This window comes from Pinus tabuliformis, chromosome 9, assembly GCF_031772625.1.
Source record: "Pinus tabuliformis cultivar Carrire ecotype Pingquan chromosome 9, CPIR1, whole genome shotgun sequence".
Lineage (NCBI taxonomy): Eukaryota > Viridiplantae > Streptophyta > Pinopsida > Pinales > Pinaceae > Pinus > Pinus tabuliformis.
In genome coordinates, this window is record NC_142307.1 from 770,780,162 (window position 1) to 770,803,855 (window position 23,694).

Here is a 23,694-nt window from a genome sequence, read left to right on the forward strand (position 1 = left end):
CTTCTAAAGGACCTGCACTGATACCAATTGTTGGAAATAATACTGAGAGGGGGGTGAATTAGTGTTATCAGATCTATAATTTTATTTCCCAAATAGATTTATATATGCTACTTCAGCAAAGTGAACTAGAATGTACATGCGACTGTACTTAAAGAAACCAACATATATGCAGAGAACTTTTGATTTACACAATTTATCATGTATTGAGCTTAAACCAGTATATCAGAGATTTATTAGATAGTATAGTAAAAGCATAATAAAGCATCACACATAAGCAACACAAATGAACACAAAGATATAAGGTGGAAACCCAATTTGGGTAAAAACCACCTGTTGCTATCATCTCTGTCTTCTTTTAATAATAAGAAAATCTGTTTACAATCTTGTACTGGTGCAAACTCATACCAGTATGCAGGCATCCACCTACAGAAGGCTACAACCTTCTCTTGTTCTCCAGCTACTATTGGAAGGGAGCTACAACCCCCTAGCTCTTGTACTAGCTAATATGTTTACTAGTACGTAGGTGCCAGCCTACAGAAAACTCCACTCTTCCACCAGGGACCATGTTTCATGAATTTTCAGACTGGATACTCCTGGAACACAACACCACAATCTGAAGGCCACGTTTCATCCCATTTTCATACTGGAGCCATCAACAACATTGAAACTCAGAAAATCATAACTGCAATACAACCATCAAATGCATCTGCATCAACCAATCACTGAAACTCAATCATCTCTTTCTAAATCAACCACAACTGAATCAATCAATCACTGACAACCCATCATTACTGAAGCAAATCACAATCAATCAGTCTAATCATTTAGAACACTGTTACTAGAATATAGTCACTAGAACACAAATCAGAACCTAGAACTCTGCAATAGTAACCAGAAACTACTGAAACTTTAAACATCATGCTTCATAAGATATACGCTACTTCCATGTGTCGAACCAGCGTGTATACGCACTTTTACCAAAGGGAACCAGCGTACTGATCTGCAATTCTAATTTATGATGTATACGCTACTTTCATATGTTGAACCACCGTGCATACACTCTTTTACTAAAGTGAACCTATTTACAGATCTATAAATTCTAATTTAAAACATCACAACTATACCAGACTTCAGTCATACCCAGATCATCATATTTACAGAATAAAACATGTGTCAGTATTCATATCTAGACTATTCAACATCAAACCACATAATGAAAATACTTTTAAGCCTTTATGATCCCGGTCCATCAACCTTCATTAGCCATATAGGTGCCTCCTTAAATTAGATCAAGCAAACCATCAGAAGCTCATTAACCTGCATATATGATCCAACACCTCATAAGATATTCAAAATACTTGGACATCTCGCCTAATGATCTTCTCCTCCTTATATAGTTTTAGGCCTTTCTCAATACCATGGACCAAAACTACTTAGGATCAATACCTTTGACCAAATACCTCGGACCAATTACCTTGGATCAAATACCTTGGACCAAAAACTTTGTTTTTCTAAGATATACGTGCTTTTCCTTCTGTGAAAGTGCATGTGTACGTATATGCTCCTTTTGTTCAGTAAACCTGCGTGTATACGCAACTTGGACAAGGTGAACTTGCGTATACCTCTCTTTCTTCATTCTTTGTAGTCTGATCTGTAATTCTTTGACCTGTTGCACTGTGAACTTTCATCTGAGTGAGTTTCCATCAAGGATAACACATGTATCATAATGCCAACAAATATTATGACTATTACTGAAGATATCAATAACATGGATACTTCTTCTAATCAAACAGTTATTATTCCTCTCTCACAACAAAATCAGGTTCAAGAAGATCAAGAATTTAATTGTAGAGTTGAACAATACATATGATCTTAGGCCTAGACCAAGCCCTGGAAGACCTTCTAAGGAAACTCCAATAATTGAACCTCGTACCAAAGCTACTAAAATCAAACAATTGTTATTCGACCATTAAATTAGTAAACTGATATTGCTCAAAATGATAACAGTGCTTTGACTACATTTATTGTTGAAAAAGAGTTAGAAAGAGTTAAAATCCCAATTCCACTTTCAGAACTTTCCAAAAACCCTGGGTATAAAAATCAAGTCTCCAAAAGGATATAAAACACCTCGATTGATGTTGAAAGTGATATCATTAGTTTGCAAGATGAAAAAATAGCAGTTGTCTTTGGTCCTAGCTCAGATATGATAGATGAAATAGTGCCTCCTTTCTATGCAACTCTTAAGACAAATGATTCCATGTTATATAATTGTATGCTTGATTTTGGAGCATCACATAACCTCATGCCAAAAACTATCATGAACCATTTGAAACTTGACATAACTAGATCCTATCATGACTTGTACACTAAAAGGGTGCCCTGCTTAGGATTGATTAAGGATTTAGTAGTCACCCTTGCCCAAATTCCAGTGAAAAGTGTAGTGCTTGATATAGTTGTCACAGATATTCCTCCCAAATTTGGAATGCTCCTTTCTAGGTCTTGTTGTGCCAAATTAGGGGGAACTCTTTAGATGGATATGTCTTATGCCACTATTCCAGTTTATGGGGGAGAACAACTAAGGTTATATAGAGAGGTAAGATTTGTGCACACTGTTTGCAAAACAGACCAGCCAAGGAACCATCCCATTTATGCAATTGATCAAGATTTTGGTTGCTTTCAACTCTCTTCAAACCAAATACATGAAACTCAAGTTAAAATAGAAGATGTAATTGAAAGTCCTATACCAAATCAAACTGATGTATGGAAACTATTTTTTGATGGTTCTTGTACAAAAGATGGAGCAGGAGCTGGGGTAGTTTTAATTTCACCATAAAAAAGAAAATATCACCCAATCATGCAAACTCGACTTCGAAGTTACAAATAATTTGGCTGAATATGAAGTTTTTCTTTTGGGACTGCAATTAACCAAAAGCTTAAAGGTTCAAAACTTAAGTGTTTTTACTGATTCAGAACTTATTGTCAAAATGTGCGAAATATTTTCCAGACTAAACATCCTAGACTTAGGTCTTATCGAAATGAAGTTTGGGATTCAGTTGAAAACTTCTTTGATTCTTTTAATTTGACTTATATTCCAAGAAATCAAAATATTCATGCAGATGCCTTAGCTATTTCTGCTAGTTCATTTAAAATTCCTGATCAGACCAATGTACTCTATCAAATACAAGTCAAGTACAAACCATCCATCCCAGACAATCTAAAACACTGGTAGATATTTGAAGATGATGAACATTTGAAATCTTTTCTGCAGGTTATAGATGAATTTTCAGTTCTACAAATTGATGAAGATAGAACAGAAATAAATGAAAATGCAAATGGAAATGATACTTCAAATTTCAATTCAAAAATTGTTGATCATGACATTATTCAATTTTCTAACAATTTTATTCCCAAAGGCCTCATTCCTTTATAAAAATTGTTTGATCAAAATGATGTCCTCCGAAATCCTCAGTCCATTTCTTCATAAGATGACATAGAAGAAATTAATATTGGAACAAATGATGATATTAAAAACATCAAAATCTATGCATCTCTAGATCCTGAGATCAAAGCTCAATATATTAAGTTACTTCAAAATTATAAGGATGTTTTTTCATGGACCTATGCTGATCTAAAAACCTGTGATACTTCATTAATACAACATAAGATTCCTTTGAAGTCAGAATTAGTTCCTTATCAATAGAAACTTAGGAGGATCAATCCAACTCTTCTACCAACTGTAGTAAAGGAAATTAAGAAAATGCTAGATGCTGAGATCATTCTCCCTCTTAGATATTCTAATTGGGTTGCAAATTTAGTTCTTGTTAGAAAGAAGAATGGAGAAATCAGACTCTGTGTGGACTTTAGAAACTTGAACAAAGCATCATTAAAGGATAACTATCATTTCCCAAAATGGAACAGTTACTTCAAATGGTTTCAAGAGCACAAAGACTTTCTATGCTTGATGGTTTTTCAGGCTATAATCAGGTAAATGTTGATTCAACAGACAGAGAGAAGACAACCTTTACTACACCCTGGGGTACATTCATGTATGCTAGAATGCCATTTGGCTTATCCAATGTTGGAGCAACATTTCAAAGAGCTATGGACGTAGCTTTTGTGGGTCAAGTAAATAAATTTGTGGTCATTTATCTTGATGACATAACTATTTTTTCTAAATCTGATTAGAAACATCTAAAGCACTTGATGAAGGTTTTTGACAGGTGTAGAAAATTCGAAATATCATTGAATCCTAAAAAGTCTATGTTTGCTATCAAAGAAGGAAAACTGCTAGGCCATATAATTTCAAAAAATGGAGTGGTGATTGATCCCAAGCGTGTGTCTGCCATTAAAACATTGACCTTACCTAGAAACAAGAAGGAGATTCAAGCTTTTCTAGGCAAGATTAATTTTTTAAGGAGATTCATCCCAAATTATGCTGAGATTGTAAAAGATATAACTGACATGCTCCGAAAAGATCATGAAGTTAAATGGATTGTCTCTTCCAGGCATGCATTTGATCAGATCAAGAAAGCTATCTTTGAAGCTCCCACCTTGGCTAGCCTTGATTACACTAAACCATTCAATATCTTTTCCTTTGCCTCAGAAACAACCCTTGCTGTTGTTCTACTACAAAAGAATGAAGATTCCCATGGACAACCCATAGCCTTTTTCAGTAAGGTTATGAGAGATGCCGAGCTTAAGTATGACATAATTGAGAAGCAAGCCTATGCCCTTATTCAACCCCTGAAATCATTTAGGATGTATGTCCTACAGTCTCCTATTACTGCTTATGTTCCTAACAATGCTGTGAAAATAATTTTAACTCAACCAAACACTAATGGAAAGAGAGGTAGATGGATCACTCAAATATTGGAGTTTGATCTAACTATCAAAACTACAAAGATAGTAAAAGGCCAAGGATTAGCTAAGCTTCTCGCTGAATCCAACTGTAAAGTGCTCAGAATCAATTATGTTTTAGAGATACAAGGGAAGAATCCACAAGAACCTTCTCAAACTTCAGATAAGAAGAATACACAAGAACCTTATGTCCTTGCAGAAGGGGAGAATCCACAAGAACCTTCCCTTCATCCTGAAGAAAAGAATCCATAAGAACCTTTACCTTCATATCAGATCCGCCCTTTATACATTGATGACAAATTTCTGTTGTCAGATTGGTACCAAGACATTGTAAATTTCTTGATCCATTTTGAATGTCCAGCATCATTCTCCAAAAGCCAGTGTAAAACTCTCAAACTGAAAGCAGTCAAGTACTGTATCATAAATGCAAATTTGTACTGGAAAGACCCACTAAATATTTTGTTATTATGTTTAACAGAATCAAAAACTGAAGGAATCATTGACCAGTTTCATACAGGATTTTGTGGAGGACATTATGCTTGGAGAGAAACAACATATAAGATATTAAGGGGAGGATTTTATTGGCCAACATTGTTCTTACAAGTAGGAGAAAAGGTCAAAGGTTGTGTTCCTTATCAAATGTTTGCTGGTAAGCAAAAATTAGCAACTCTTCCACTGGTTCCATCAATAATCTCATAACCTTTTCTCCAATGGGGATTAGATTTTATTAGAGAGATTCATCCCACTTCAAGTCATCAGCATATATGGATCCTCACTGCAACAGACTACTTCACTAAATGGGTGGAAGAAATTCTAGTGAGAAATTCTACCGATTCAGTAGTAATCAAATTTATTGAAGAGAACATGTTATCTAGATTTGGTTGCCCAACTCAAATTACCACTGATAATGTAGTAGTTTTTTCTAGCGTTAAAATGAATGAGTTTTGCTAGAAATATCAGATTCTGTTACATCATTCAACTCCATATTACCCACAAGGTAATGGCCTTGCAGAATCCTCAAATAAGAGTCTGGTAAAGGTAATCAAAAAGACTCTAGCAGATCATAAAAAGAGATGGGACTCTCATTTAATTTATGTAGTATGGACAAACAAAATTACTCCAAAGAGATCTACTGGAAAATCTCCTTTCTAGTTAGTTTATGGGAAAGATGCAATCTTCCCTACCAATTTGGCCTTCTCTATTTTAAAATCCCTGCAGGATTCAACAAATGAACCTGATGATTTTTCAAGGAGAATAAATCAGATTATTGAACTAAATGAAAACAGAGATGAAGTTCAATACAAATTGAAAAAGTATCAAAATAAGATGAAAAGCCTGTTTGACATAAGAGCCAGGGAAAGGGACTTCAAGGAAGGTGATCTAGTTCTAAGATGGGATTCTTGGAGAGAAGAAAAGGGAAAACATGGCAAGTTTGACAAACTGTGGTTTGGACCTTTAGCAATTTCTAAAGTGAATGGAAACAACACTTTTGTGCTACAAAATCTTGAGGGGATATATTCCACTTATCCTGTAAATGGAAGGTTTCTCAAACATTACATTCAGTACTGAGAAGTTGAATTAGATTTCATTGCTACCATTGTAAAAACTCCGGTTTCTTTTACTTTTCAAGTTGACAGTGTGATTTTTTACAGAAAAAGACTCCATAGCCCGAGGATAAGGCACATGGATCTGTAGGTTCTCTGCATTCTACAAGAGAAAGCAATCCCCAGATGGAGCCGATGTTGTAGCATTTTTTTGTTTTGGTAAACTAAAATAAATTAGTCCAAAAAATGAAAATATTTTTCAAAAAATGTTAAGCTAGGATATGGACAAAAAGTATACTGAATAAAAATGTTAGGAAATATTTTGATAAATATGTCCATATCAAAGAAAATGTTAGGATAGATGCCCTAAAAAATGAAGGCAAAAATAAAATGTTAGGTTAGAGAGAAAAGCAAAAAGAAATAAACTTTGAAAGTGTTGCAAATCTAAATGCCACTACTTTTACTCTAATTCACTTTTGAAAATAATAGTTGTGTACAATTTGTTTAGATGCCACATTAGTTTATTTAATCCAATTATACAATTTAATCATAATTGGATTTGTTTTAAATTGATCATCATAGGTAGAAAATAAAATTGGCTCAATAGTTTAATTTGAACCAATGGAGAGAATAAGATATAGAGGTAGATTATTCATGAAAAGAAATATTGGGTTGCTAGCTTAAATGCACCCAACTAAGTGAAGAAAAAATGTTAGGGTAAGTAAAGGGTAGGTAGAAGAAAGGCTGCAGAAATACAAGGTTGTTAAAGCATAAGCACATTTATCATGCTTGATCCAATGTTTCATTGTGCAGGAGCAGTTATCAAAGTGAAAAGATGTTCACTAGTTGATTTGATTAACTTCCCCTCATTTCATTTCACTTCCCCACTACATACTTACTAATTCCCATGATCCCATCATTTCTTATGAAAATACCCTTTTCCCTTCATTTTCACCCTTGTCCTTTGGTTTCACACATTTTCCTAGCAAATTACCCTCCAAACTCATTCCCCTTTGAAGAAATCACTTTCCCCTGATTAATTTCCCTATTTCACCCAAAAAACCCATAAAACCCCTTTATTCTAAGTTTAAATCCTCCCCTGCTGCCCTCCTCGCATTATTTAATTAACTCCGCCAATCCATATTTTTCCCGACAAAACCCTTTTAACCAATAAAGACCATTTATCCTAAAGTTTTGTCTTCCCCCCACTTTATCTTAATTAACTCTGCAAATTCACTTTTTCCGAATATAAATCCTTTTAACCCACCACCCTTGGTGTGGTTAATAAACCTCCGCTATATTTTAACCCTGGTCCCACTGTATTAAACCCGCTTATTATATTTTCAACCCGCACTTTATTCATTAAATTAATTACAAATCACTTGTAATTAACCCTCGGGCCCTACTAATCTCCGCCGATTTCCCTCCGCGCATCTCAACCGCGTGACAGCCCTCCGATCACCCACTTCAAAATCCAATGACCCACATCCATATCGTGTGCTCCCAACGTCCGACCTTTACCAACCCGAGAGCATGCAAGATTCGTGGTTTTGCTCAGGCCCCTTTCAGTTACGTGGCAACTTTATGTGAACTCGTGTGCTCTCATGGAAAAATTGCCATAGTGCCAAAAGCGGTGTGATGAACCTTAATACTGCCTCCTCGCATAGGCCGAAACCATCCACTGTTCACTTATCGAATTCCGTGCCAAATTTTAAACGTTACTCGTTAAAAAGCCAAAGACCCTCATTTTCGCTCTTTTCGCCTGTTTGCACAGTGAAACCTGCCTAAGCTTTCCTGTGCCACCCTGAGCATCTGCAACCCAATTTCACTGTTGTTTACCTCCCGAACATGCTCCGGACTCTGTCCACAGACTTTCCTGTTCCCTGAAACCATTATCACCTCCCTGCCAACCTGTGTTTTTATTAATAAATTGTTTTATTTTGCAGGTGATTAGAAGGCCAGAAGCTTGGATAAATAGTTTTGATACAAGTTCCAAAACCTGTTTACTCTAAGATTCGCAAAGAAATATACTCAAAAGGCTTTATTCAGAAGGAAAAGACAATTATACACAGAGCATAAGAAATCATTTACACAGAGGTAGTAACTGTTAAAATAGAGATAAATCAACAACATCATATCACATTTTCACATGAAGTCAAACAGGTCTTTAGTGAAATTCACTTTTACAAAAGACATAAATGCAGGATAAGAGTAAAAGATACCAGATGATGTGATTTACTGTCACTGGTAAAGAAGGTGATAGAACATTCATGATAAAAGACTAAACTGAGGAGACAGATAAAGAAATACAAGTGTATCAGGTGAAAGGTCATAAGTAAATATGACATCTAGCATGAAAATTGAAAAACAATCAACTTTTGGAGGAACAGTCTATTATGGCCTAAATCTACCTCAGGCTGAGAAAGGCAGGATCTAGGGTAACATCAAACCACGCTTAAATTGGTAGCTAGCCCTACCAGGTGGGGAGAGGGCTCTCTCCTTGTCAATCTCAGGAAAATATAGCAAATGAGGCTTGAGATGACTGATGTAAAGACTGATTTTAGGCTAGGTATATGCTCAGAGGAGTTTGATTGAATTTAATGTTGGTTTGCTGGCTCAAATGTGAAAGGCAGATTTGGGTCTGGGGAATGGACACAGTCTTGCAGAGATCTTTATGGGGCGAGGTAGGAAAATGGTTTAGTACTTCAAATTGAGTGAGATGGAGAGATTTAAGACTAGTGAGGAGTTGGAGAGGGCATGAAAGTCTTAGGGATCCTCTTCAAACAGCTAAAAACATAAATAACTAAACAAACCCTAGGTAGAGCACTACAACATCAATGAATTCTACCTTTATCCTTGTTTCATTTAGTTAAGATGAACAGAGAGAGATGATGGCATACATAAACACATGTAAACTTGCATTACAGAAGGAAAAACAATACCAAATCAAGTTGCCACAAGAATCCCACAAAGTGTTGCAAACCCTGGTCTATTCCTTTGCCAAACTGCAGAGATGAATGTATAATAATGCTCAAAGCATTCACAAGAGTTAAACCTTTACCAATGACTAAAAAACTACTAGATATAGGCAAAAAAAAACTCATGCTAGGCTTTAGGGGTTGAATTCATGAGTTTAGGAGCTGTTTCAATAATATCTAAACTAAGAACTGAAAAGTAGGTAGTAGAACAACTGGCCTCTAAATCCTAGGAAACAGATTCATTCAGTTTCAAGCTACCTTTCTCATGATGTATCTACCTCCATGAGTGAAATTTTAACATATTTACATCAAAGTCCATCAAGTTACATCAAATTACATCATGAGTTTGACCATGAGAGAGAGAAAAGTCAAACTGAGAAAAAACTAGGCGAAAAAATAGAGTTTTTTGGCAAAAAAGTCAATTTTCCATCCTATGCGTCACGCCTCTATCCCTGTGCGTCGTGCCTTTTTGCAGCTGATTTTGGAGGCCTTCTTGTGCACCAAATTTGTTCCAAGTGGGCTTGTTGGAAAGGTCTGTCTGTCTAATTTCCAGAATAGGTGGAATTTCTGAATTTGGTGTCCATTTTCCCCTCCAAAAATGAGTTCTCCCAACACTGCTTCCTATGTGGCCAAAAAGGGGCAGAAAGGGAATTTTTGAGGTGTTTTTGACCCTTTTGGAAGCTCAAAACTTGAAAAAATTTCTTTTCCATTTGTGGGTATTCATATTTTTGCTTGAGAAATCCAAAAATGTTGAGTTTTCCTCCAAAGGAGGTCCCTAGCAAAAGTGCGCCCCAGGTGGCGCTGCACACTAGGCAGAAAAACCTGTGTTTTGCTCCAAAAATTCAAAATTGACAAAAAGTATCCCAAATTTCTTGAAATTTGGGCTGAGTGTCCTACATCAAGTGCTATGTTGGGCTAAGGAAGCCTCAGCCAAAATCTTGAGCTTGTCTTGCTCTTTCTTCTTCCTCAAAGCTTTCCTCAGCTTGGCCTTCAAAGTCCTAATTCTCGCTTTGCAAACTTTGTTTCTCGCCAAATAGTGATAGGCCATGTGCCTCAACATCTTTTTCTCTTTGTTGGCCTTCTCCATCATCTTTTCCAAGTGCATGTTTGCCCTCTCAAGTCAAGACTCCTTGTCATTCTCTATCTCTTGTTCAATGGAAGTCAAAGTGACATGGTCCTCTTCGTCATTTTGCTTCTTTAGTTTCAACATTTCTAGCTCCATTAGGCTTTGCTTATCCTCCAACTGTTTGTTTTCTTTCTTGTTTGTCATCTATATCATCCTCGTGCATCTTCTCTTTGCCTTTGCTTTGTTGCTTATGTTTCTCCATAGAACTATCACTGAGTGTCTCTTCCTCATAGTGCTTGTCTTAGGAAAATGATGAGATGAAGGTATGGTGGAAAAAATGATGATGAAAGAGCAATGAAAGAGGAAAATGGTGATGACTATGAAGAGATTTTACTCTTGGGAAATGAAATTGGGGAAAGAAGGGAATAGTTTTGGGAGATTAGGGTTTAGTGAGGGATTTAGGGTTTTATGAGGGAATTAGTTACTTTAGGGGAGTGGGATATGGGAAAATAGGATAAATGGAGTGTATTAGGGTAATAAAAGAGTGAAAAAGGGTTTTGATGCTGGATATAGTGGTTTTTAAGGAGTGATAGGGTTTGGGGATGCCAATTAGGGTTTGGGAATAGTAGGAATTAGGTATTAGGGTTTTGGGGATAGGGGGATAGATGAGTGTGAATGAGAGGGGTAAGGGATATGAAATGAGGGGAGTGTAGTGGAGGAATGTGAAAATGATTGCAGGGAGCAAACAACAACAATGACAATTTTTGCAAACCCTAGACAACTTTTTCAATGGACTGTGCAACAAACTAGGGTTTGAATTTGCACCTATCTAAACACCATCAAGGAGGATGAAAAATCTTTCAAAGGCACTTTAGGATGTTTCACTTACTTGGAAGGAAGAATTTTGCAAGATTTGGAGGCTTTGCAAGATGATTTGAGTGAAATTTGGGCTAAGCAGGCAGGTGCACCGTGCCACTACCCAGGTGCACTGTGCCTTTTTGCAGTCCCATTTTGGAAGCCTTCCCGGTGTCCAAATTGGGCGCGGGATAGCTCGTTGGAAATATTATTGAGTCTAATTTCCAACAAAACTTTAATTTTTTAATTTGGAGTTCAGTTGCCCTATCAAAAGTCAAATCTCCCAAGACTGGTCAAAATGTGCAAAATGAGGCTGCGTAAAGGCAGAGTGTTGTTGCAGTCAACTTTTGAAGGTCTTCCTCAACCTAAAATTGAGCTCATGATAGCTCATTGGAAATATATTTGTGTATAGTTATCATTTGACTCATCAAAAAAGTCATTAGGCCAACCAAGCTAGGAGAAATCGTCATTTCACCAAGATCACTTTAGAGGTGCATCAATTCTCCTGAGGCAACTGTATTTTTGACATTTCTCTAAAACCATGACACCTGTGTAAAAAGTGAAGAAGGTTTTTCTTCCTTGGCCTATTGTGGACAAACACCTCTCTCAGTTTTCCCAAATTCATCTTTTCTTTCTCAGAAACATCATTGGAGTAAAACCTATCCCGATGTGTGGAATAGGGGATTTGTAGAAATGAAGTGAAATGAAGGGGATAAGGGGCTTCTAAATTCTTAAGAAAATTTTGGGAGGTAGGGAGGGATGTTAGGAAGTAGGGGAAAGTGGAATTTCAAATATTGAGTGAGGGGAAGGGGTCCAAAAGGGAAAAACACAAGCCTAGCCTAGAAAATTGTCAAGTTGTAGCAAGAAACTAGGGTTTGTGCGAAAATGAGGAATTTGAGGGATATCAGTGATGGGAAGTGTTTAATAAGGTACATTAAGGATAGGGGAAGGTGTATGAACATCAGGATACAAGTTTTGCTGATGATTTGACCATCCAAGAGAAATTACCTTCAAAACCCTAAGAGAGGGAAATGAACCTTACCTAGGCACAACTGAAGCATGAACAAGGTGTAAAATTACCCATTGGAACTTGACATGATGATGACAACCCTCTGAATGATGGTACACTCAGCTGAATGGTGACATGGAATGAAATTTGGAAAACTTTAAAAGGAGTAAAAGCAAACCCTAGACCTAATACCTAGTGACCAAATTTTACTTGAAGACTCACTGAAATGACAAAATTTGACCTTGACACCTTAAAATCACTTTGTAAGAGCATGTTTGATCACTGGAGGAAGGCTGCAAATACTGACACTAACACAGTCAACCAACTTCAACCATTTTCAGTTTTTTCAACTATAGTCACCAACAACGCAACATCAAAATAGTGCCATATCAACTAGCAGTCTTTATTTTGATTTTATAATAATCTATTTTTGTAAAAACAGTTTACGATATTTTATTAGTTCTACTGTTGTATAAATAACTCTCTTCACGAGTTATTAAGGGTTGCACCCTTGAAGAAGCAGTCAAACATTTGATGGACTTGACTTTTCTGGATCATTAATACAAAGCAAAGGATTCTGAATTATGTTTTACACAGTTTGTGTTTCCTGTAAGTTTTTCCAGTATTACTCATTATGTTTTTCTTCATATTCTTATGTCTTACAGAGATAACTAGGTAGGAATAATTGGGTTTCAATCTATTCATATAAGCTTCTGAAGTGATAATCTATAAAGAGAATGAATTAATGGATTGTTTGTTTAATTAATTCCCTCTGAATCAATAAATCATCAGCATCTTTTGTAAGCTTAAGCATATTCTCTTAAACCTTATGAACATAGTTTAAAGTTTTTCATACTTATGATTATTTAATTTTCAATTTGAAAACTGTGATAATCATATTATTTCTCTGTTTCTGCTCACCACCGTACAAGCTATATCACTATGTGAAATTTTATAGCATCCCTCTGCTTTGGTATTAATATTATTCACAAGGTTAGGCATTACAATGTTACATCTATTTCATACATTGGTCCTCCAAAATAAAACAAAACCCCCAAACCAATTATCTTAGATGCTCTGGCATGATAGCTAACCATTATCATCTCAGAGATACAACACGTGTTGTAGTGGTAATTCATTTGGTTTACATAAGTTATAGGTTCAAATCTTAACAATACAATATTTTGTCATTTTTTATCAACCATGTGATAATTTGGTGCCATGTGGCAATTTACGATTGGTTTATGTGGTAGCATATTATTGGCTCATTTCAACCGCTCAACTATCCTCCATATCAGTAGGTGAAACCTCAGCTTGCCATATTAGCAGGTAACACGTCAACTTGTCACATTAGCAAGTGACAATAGTTTTCCATGTTAGCAAGTGACTCATCATGCCATGTTAGCATCTCATGTCACTACACAGTCAACATTTCCATCTCAGCATCTATACAGGCCATGTGGCATTTTTTTTGGCACTGCCACATGGCATCCTCTGGTGCTGCTACGTGGCACCCCTGCACAACATTTTTTATTGTTTCATAAAAATTTCAGAAGAGCATAACTTTCTCGTACGATGTCTGTTTGAGGCGATTCAAGCATCATTCGAAAGATCTCGACGAGAACTATGCAATGATATAGTTTTAATTAACATTTGAGACAATAAAAAATTGTATTTTTTTAGATTTTGTAGCAATTGGACTTGGAAAATTCATCAAATCATTAAAAATATGTTTCTATTATGAATTTTCCTCAATCTAGATTTTGAATCACTTAAAATAGTGATCAAATGAGGAAATTGTCAACAAAACACTGATGGGTAGTCCAAGGTGCACCACTTCCCGATAGGTAAAAGTGAATTTCATTTTAATTTATCTTCCTTGAACTTGTCATATTAGCACTATTTCTTAATTCGTTGCGTATATATCATATGAAGAGAGACTTATCACCTCTCTCCTTCAAGAATCTTACGTTTTATTGCAGATAAGTGTTAATTTTTTGCAGGTTCCAAGATGATCAAAGAGGATCAATCTATGCATAAGTGGTTTTTAAGAACCAAATTCTTTCAGAAGATCATGTCTCAATGAAATTTTGAAGAAGTCAAGTCCATGTGAGATAACATCCATCATGCCATTTCTATCAAAAGAAGTCTTTCTGAATCCAATTATGTCATGGCATATTCATTCATTTTCCTCTATCTAAATCATTCATGTTCAGGTCCTAATTCCCATCTTCCTATCACTACCAAAGCATGACTTCAAACTTGTTTTCCCTTTTCAAGTTCTATACTTTCCTACCTCACTTACATTTCATCCCTAACCCATGAATAAAGTCATTCAACTCACTTACATGTTGAGTTACCTTGTTTCCCTTTTCCTTTCTACCAAATAAATTATGCTTGATAAATGCAAATATGGTCCTCTAAATCATTGTTTTATACTCATGTTAGATGATGGGGGATTCATTAAGTCCCTCCTTCTAACAAGTCTTGACAAATCGACTTCAACACATTATATGGGTTCAATATTAGAGTTCGTTTTAGTACCTTGAGGCTTGCATGTCTTAAAGACAAGTTCTCTCACCAATGAATAGTGGGAATACATCAATTTTCCGTGTTTGTTGGATCTTCTAGGTGACCCAACTCCAACTCATTTATCCATACCTAGTAAGATGTATTTAGGTATTTGACTCTCCTTGAGGTTAATGGTGAGCAATCTCATGTTGGTTAACAACATTCATTAATGGACGGTAATCCAACAATTTCTTTCTATGTTCGACATCAACAATATTTATTCACATAGAAAATAATTATGCCACGATGTAGATATGTATGAAGACTATATGATTTCAGCATCTTTCAGCAGTGTTCCAATAAATCAAGATTCAGTTTTATAGTTCAACAATTGTCCCAACAATAAGAAGGCACACAAATCCAACTTTAGATTTCATCCTATATTCCTACAACCAAGAAGCACCATATCAAATTCTTTCACTCCACATTCCATGATCCACCAATAACATTCAAGATCTCTCAGATGCATAGATTATTGACTTTTCAAGTAGGAGAAAATATGTTGTTTTCTAATCTTTAAGCATTAATCCCTTGAATGCTAAAATGCATGTATTTGGAAATTTCTCATGTGACATTGCTTTCCCCATTTTCAAAAGACAAAATACATTTAGTTGGGGGCGCCATCACCTCATATATTGTTGACCAACATGCTTCTCCCAACTAACTGATGATGTTTTTTCATTCAAAGATGGATATGTTTTGTAAAAGATTCAAATTATGAGTGAGGATTGATTTATATCTCTATTAATAAATATTCAATTTGAATACATTCTTAAGTATTATTTGTTGCAGTAATTAAGAAGAAAAATAAAATAAAAGTGTTGTCACACAATAACCAACACTTCAAATGCTTATGGTTGCCACACAAGAACCAACCATAAAGCTACTAGTTAGATATCTTTCAAAGAAAGAAGACTCTCAACAATAACAAGCTCATGAGAAAAATAAATAGTTAAAGGAGACTGCGCATGTCTTGGGCGTATGTCAAAGTCATCTAAATGACTTGTTGACAAATCTTAGACACCTCAAGGCTACAGAAAATAAGATGGCTTCAATTAATGTGAAATTGCATGAGGACATGCAACACCTTCAGTCTCCAAAATGTCATCCATTTCACCATTTTTTTTTTCATTTTGCTTCAGAATTTACCATATTCCGCAGCTCCATAACTATGCACAAATACCATCTTCACAATTAATGATAGTTTTAGACACATTATATTCCAATACATTTATTTTGTTATTTTGAGTGAATTTTTGGTTAAATATTAGAAAAATAACATGTATTCACTTATATATAAAAGTTGGATGAATTTTGTGATTTGTGTAGGAATATTTGAAGATTCCAGGACAGTCATATTTAGCTTCTAAGGCTCAAATTCGAATTTATTCTTCAAGATCTTGAATATTTGAGAAAGAAATGAGATCACTGATAAAGCACATGTCATGGAGAAGAATCATGGAATTTTTCATAAGTGTATCATATCAAAGATAGGAGAGATTTGTGAGAGGATATGAAGAGATGTTAATTGCTAGATGTCAACAAATGGTTGTGACCACCTGAGATATTTGTGGATCTAAATTTATAGATTAGTTATCTTAGTTTATGTATAAATAGGAATTCCTTCTCCTCTCAAAGGGTGTGAAAATTTTGGGAGCTATGCTCACACTTCATTATAGAGTTTTGGAATGCTAAGGATTGGTTATGTTTATTCTTCATTTTATATAAATAATATTGATGTTATGAATACAATCCTTTGAGTATGGTTAAGATTTTATGATGAGATATGGTGTTTCATCAAATGGATTCTTGAACTTTCCGCCTCTCATGCACTTCATGATGGCCACTCGATGAGTATGAGTGTATTTTACTGTTTCATTTTTGCAAGATAGAATAATTTCTTTTTTTGCAATGTTTACTTCAAGTCTTTTGATTAGATGCATTGTTTACATTCTTTTATGCTCATTCCATTTATGTTCTTTTGCAGGTTAAGCATTATTTCTTTCATTTCATAGATTCAGTGACTTTCATTTTTTTTGTTTTTAAATTCATAGATACTCGTGAATGATTCTAATTTGAAATGCACACATCAGTAATTTCAATTGATCTTTCACTTCTTTCATAATAAGTTGCCTTTAAATTTCATAGTTTAAGAATTCAATGCTTTCTTAGTATAGGATTTTTTTCTTTCTAGATTAAATTTACTTTGAAGTCTTTAGTTTCAAGTCATTAGCATAGATTTACTTTCTTGTTGATAAGATATATTTAATTTCATGTCCCTAGAATAGGTTTATTTTCATGTCAATAGAGTAAGTTTACCTTCATGTCAATCGTCATTTCAATTTCATATATTAAAATATTGCTTTCCAAGTTCTTAATTTGAGAGTTTTGAAAAAGAAAGTGTGTGCATATTCATCTTAGACATTTTTCATGAATAGGTTGAAATTCCTTTTGAAATTGAAAGTTGATTCCTAGCATATATTGTGCAAGTGTATTTCTCAAGTTTACGAACCCTGGGTTTGACAGTTTAATGACAAGTAATTTAACTAACAATTAAATTACCCATCAAGCACTATCAGCACTTTTGGTGCTAGGATGGAAACCAATGTATGGTTGATAATTCAACACATTCACATCATTCATCTTTGCATCAAGGCAATAATTTTCCTATTTGCACTCCATCGTACATATAAAAGAAAGAAGAAACATCTCCTCATGGTATGAGATGTGCGTACAAGGTTTATTTTTCGATTAAATCCAAGAGTTACGTCCTTTCACTTATCAATTTTCCAAATCTCTTGAACTACTTCTTGTTGCCTCAGTTCTCCCTCACAAAAGTTCAACTAAGGAAACAACTCATCTGGTGTTTTGGTCTCAACTGTCGAAGAATTAGTGACTACTTCTTTGGATGATCTAATTGATTTGTTTTATGTGAACATCACTCAAGGGAACACACCACCACCTAAAGTTGGAAATTTGGAGGGAGACGAATAGAATGTGCATATTTTGGACAACAAAGAACTTGACAATAATGAGAATATAAATAGTGAAGAAGAAGATTCTTTGGAGTTAGGTAGTGAAGAGGAGCAGAGTAATGCAAACATGGTTGACAATCGGTTGGATTGGATGGCTCAAGGGCCTCTTTCCCTTTTGGTTCGATTGCATTGCTTACCAAAGCACCCAGAGAAGCTCTTGAAGAAGTATCATCCTGACAAAGTGACGAAGGTTGAGGACCATATCAATAATTTATAACTTGCATCTAAGGATGTTACAGGTCCACCATGATGATGTTGTCTATAGGTTATTTCCTTATACTCTTGAGGGTAGAGCATCAACATGGCACCACAACCTTCCTATGAATTCAATCCATAACTAGAGGGAGTTTAAGAAGTTGTTCTTAGAGAAGTTTGTTGAATACAATACTTTTACCATGCTACTAAAGGAACTTGGCAATGTCAAGATGGGGATAAAGAGAAGGTGAAATATTTTAATCAGAAGTTTACTCTCCTATTGAATAAGTTTCCCACTAATGTCCTACCACATGATTTGATCACTAAGGACTACTATACTTTTGCTTTACTAACTAACATTTCTATATTTGTGAAATGAGATGCAAAAGAAACATTGGTTGAAAATTTTGTGGAAGTTATTTTTGTAGAAAACGACTTGCGATCTATCAGAATAATCATAGATTAGGAAGATTCAAAAGACTCTAAAGATACTGGGAAAAAGCCTCAAGTCTCCTTATGTAAAACTAAGGAAAAGGATTCTTTCGACATGGAGAGCTTGACTAAGTCCTTAAAGCAACTGAAAAATGAAGTTTCTAAATTGAAGAGGAAGTCAAGTGAGGCATCAACCAGTACCAAATATTTTAAGTCGTTATTCAAGAAGAATACCAATCAACCACCCAAGTTTGCTCAAAGTTCCAATGTAGTATTCAATGTTGAGGATGTGGGTAGGGAGAACTACTATACAATGGAGACATAATATGATTGCTATGATTACTAATGTCATGGAAGGACAAGCTACATAAGAAAAACCTAAGAATAACAAAGAGGCAAATGAAGCAACCTCGTAAGAGGATAATGCAAGTGTTGTTGAGTAAATTTTTTCTTTTGATATTATTTTAAATAATGAGAAAGGAAGTGCTAGTGAGGCCATAGTGGGCGAAGCTCCTCCAAAACAGCTATCTAAACCATATAACCTTAGAAGAAAAGGATTCATTACTAAGATGGAAGTGGATCAACAGAGAAATAAATTTATGAGGAAATTCTATCTCCTAACAATATGGCTTAGAATTCGCAAACAAAATCCAAAAGTGCTCAACCTCTTGGAAACATTTCTCGAAATAGTCACAACAAGTACATCACCCCTTAGGCATCAAATAAGGCTTCACCACTCAACACTTCAGCACATCCTGCCAAGGATAAATATATAGCATGTGATATTGAGTACAACATTATTTACGATATGTAGAAAGTTTGAACTAATATTTCCATCTATGAGCTAGAAAAATTGGAAGACCGAAGAGAATTGATCATCCAAACTTTCACATCCAAGCCTTCATCAGGTAAGACAAAAACTACTTCTAAAGATTCATCCAATAAGTCCAACACTATCCTTGAATCGATTGTAAATGTTGCTAACATAAATGCAAGATCTACTGATCTGAATTGGATCCATAGAAGACTGTCAAAGAACCATGACTGTATCAGGTCGAACGATTCTCTAATGAATTCCAGAACAGCGATCAAAGACACCCTGAACCTGGCAATGGCAGCCAACGTGGAACAACAAGGACCTCGGTTGAAGCGCGCTGACCGAGGCCCATGGAGACCACGCGGGAGGCCAAATTAGCCCCTGGGAGCCCCGGATCGGGAAACGGAGGTGATTTTTGATGTGCTAATTGTGCATCGTTGGGCGAACAGGGCCATAATGGAAAAGCCCGAGCACTCGGTCGTGTGCGGGAACCGAAGAACCATGGGCTGAAAAGGTAAAAGTGCTAAACGTACAAACGACAGGACACACACTCTGGAAACCGGTAGTTTTGATCAGGGTGCACTTAAACGGTAAGAGGTTTTGGATGAGAGCGGAGAAATTCCATACAACGATCGACGCATGGAAGGCGGAGGTGAGAGAAAACCACCGTTGATCATGCGCTATCGATCAAGCAAGTCAACCGCGTGAAACGTGCATATGGCGTTGGATCTGGAGGGCCCAGATCGGACGGCTGAGATTGTGGTCGATGGAGGAAGCGGAATCGAAAGGGAATTAAGCCATGTTTTAAAGGGATTTGGAATCCGTTTGGCTACCACAGTGGAGGAAGAATGCATACATGATGTAATTGAAGAAACAAATCGACGAAACATGCTGGCGCCATTTAGAGGAGGACAAGTGGCCACTCCCTGAGCATTCATGATGACACCTAACAGGGAACTCCAAGCGCAGCTGCAGAAGGTGAATCTATAGGCAGAAGAGGAACCAAACAAGCATAGGGATTGAATGGCTAAAGCCACGAACAAAGACAGTCGAATGAGGGGAGAGTTGAGTAAGTTGAAGTCCAAGAGACGAAGAGAGACAGAGAAAGGATCTAGAATCCCGAGAGGAGGACGAAACACAGAGAACAATAAAGAAAAGAAGAAGAGATAGAGGGTCGAGCTGATTAGCAGTAGCATCCAGCACTAGAGAGCTTGAAGATTCAAGCCATCCCATAGAGGAATCTGTCTGAACTGAGCATCACATTTGGCTCTTTCCACTGTAGACCAGAAGGTCACAAAGCTGGTAGGAAGAAGAAGAGTATGCGTACTCCGGTGGCTTGGGGAATCCAAGAACCACCCTGCCAAGCAAACCTGCTTCAGGTGAACTCACTTTGAGTCCCTATATTGTAATTTCTCTACTTAAAGACACAATAAACAAGGCCACCACTGAAAAGCTGGACCGGAAACGTAGCCCTGGAGAATAGGGTGAACTCCTTATTAAAATTTCTTGTGTCTTTGTGTTGCTTAATATATTTCTCTACTGTATTTCCATTTTCTTGTTTGTGTATTGGCAAACTGATCGATCCGTTGCTTCAATAACACAGAACACACACCAGCACATGAGTCTATAATACCTTAGTTTAATAAATCTTTAACTGATGTCACTCATAGGGTGAATATCAGATCAAGTGGTATCAGAGCTCTAGGCTGTAAGGTTAGACAAGATTATGTTGGTTTAGCTGTGAACTCACAAGAACAAAGCTCAAATTAGGAGAAGGAGAGTTGGTGGAAACTAATCTTGAAATTGGGAGAGTCTATTCTCATAAGACAATGTCAGAGGAAGGTTCTGTTGGGCTATACCCTCAATTCATAGAGAGTTTCCTAGCTATAAAGTCTATGGTTGAAGAAATGTACAGAGACTTTAGAAAGAAAAAGGTGGAAGATGCATTAGGCTCTAAGCAAGAGAAAGAAGAAGATGAGTCTCACTTTCATGACAACTCCAAATGAAAGGGGAAAGAGGAAAGCTTTCTCACACCTCCTAATAGCCCTATGCATAATAAGAAAGCATCTTTGATTAAGTTAGATGTTAAATTTGATTTACCTATATATGATGGAGAGCTAAATGCTGAAAAGTTGGACAATTGGATTAGACAAATTGATGTCTATTGCAAGGTACAGAACATAAACTCAGACAAGAGTAAGATTCAGCTGGCAAGCCTACGCCTAGGAGGCACTGCCTTGGTTTGGTGGGAAGGCAGAACCCAAGCTGGTATGAAAAGACATGGTAATACCATCTTTGTCTGGAGTGAATTTGTTTCTGCAATCAAAAAGCAGTTCTATCCATTGGCCTACATGCAACAAGCCATGATGAGTTGGCAAACTCTTCGACAGTTGAAAGGGCAAAGTGTGCAAGGGTATACTCAAGAGTTCAGAAAGAGAGTATTGATGTTGGGTATCTCATTAGACTCACTAGAGACTCTTTTGAAGTACATTGCTGGTCTACACAGCTACATGAGGCATACCATCCTCATGTTTAATCCCACTAGTATAGATGAGGTATCTATACAAGCTACTCATCTAGAAGCTAGAGGAAAGAATGGAAATCCAGAAGTTGGGGGACCATCCCAATCCACTGTAAGTAAGAGCAAGGAGAAAAGAAAATAGAAGTGGAAAGCACAGTAGGCTAACACTACACAGAAAGCTAAAGCTTCATGCACTCACTGTAAAAAGGAGGGGCATGATGATGAGCATTATTGGATTCTGCATCCAGAGCTAAGACCTAAGAAGTCCGAGGGAAAGAAGAAGAAGACAGCTGCAGCTATTCAGAAATATTTGGGGTCAGACTCGGGATATGAAACAAATATAGCAGCCACAGGTATAAAAGGTAAGATTTCTGAAGCATCTACTAGTAATTCTGCTCAATCTGTTATTGATGAAGAAAATGAGAGAAAAATACATGAGCTTTTCCATATTCGAGTTATTTCCAAAAATCAAAAGATTGATACTTTGTTTGATAGTGGCTCACAAGTAAATTTGATTTCTGAAGCAATTGTAAAGAAATTGGGATTATCAACTACACCTCACAAGAAACCATACCCATTAGGATGGTTGAATGATAAAGCACAACTACAAGTGACTAGACAGTGCAAACTCAAGTTTTCTTTTGGGTCAACATTTGTAGATGAGGTTGAGTTAGACATACTTCCTTTGGATATATGTGGAATTTTTTTAGGAAGCCCTTACTTGTATGATAGAAAGGCTATTTTCTATAGAGCTAAGAACAAGTATCAACTTGTTAAAGATGGAATCGAATACTTTGTAAGAGCTCATAAGCTCAAGAATAATTATACTATCATAAACTCAGGACATATGAAAAGAATGATTAATTCATGCAAACAATTCTTACTAATGGTTGTAAAGGAAAGGAAACCTGATAAAACCAATGTATTTGAGGGTTGTAATGCTGAACAACAAGCTGATATAGAAAAAGTTGTTTCAAAGTATGATGTTTTGTTTCAAGAACCTAAAGGTATGCCACCTAAAAAGGGAATAGTACATGATATTATTTTGTAGCAAGATGTTCCTTTGCCTAACATTGGGATGTACAGGTTGTCTGCTTTAGAGAATACTGAAATTAAGAAGCAGGTGCAGGAGTTTCTTGAGAAGGGATTCATCAAGCCTAGCACATCACCATGTGGGTCACCAATCGTTTTGGTGAGAAAGAAAGATGGCTCTTGGAGAATGTGCATTGATTACCGAGCACTGAATAAGATAACAATTAAAAATTGTTATCCCCTTCCTCACATAGATGATCTTCTAGATCAATTAAAAGAAACTGTTTATTTCACCAAGCTAGATTTGCATAGTGGATACCATCAGGTCAGAGTTGCAGAGCAAGATGCATGGAAGACTGATTTCAAGACAAAGCAGGGATTATATGAATGGTTGGTTATGCCTTTTGGCTTAACTAATGCTCCTGCTACTTTCATGAGATTAACGAATGATGTACTCAGACCTTTTCTTGATGATTTTGTTATTGTGTATCTGGATGACATTTTGATTTTTAGTAAAATGTGGGAAGAACATTTAAAGCATTTTAAGCAGACATTAGATGTTTTGAAAAGAGAAAAACTTTCTGTTAAACTCTCAAAATGTGAATTTGGCAAAACATCTCTAAACTACTTGGGTCATATAGTAGGGGGAGGTGAATTGAAAATAGATCCCTCTAAAGTGGTAGCCTTTGTGAACTGGCCTAAGCCCAGGTTTGCTACAGAAGTGAGAAGCTTCTTAGGAGCAGCACAATATTGGAGGAAGTTCATTTCTAACTTTTCCTCAA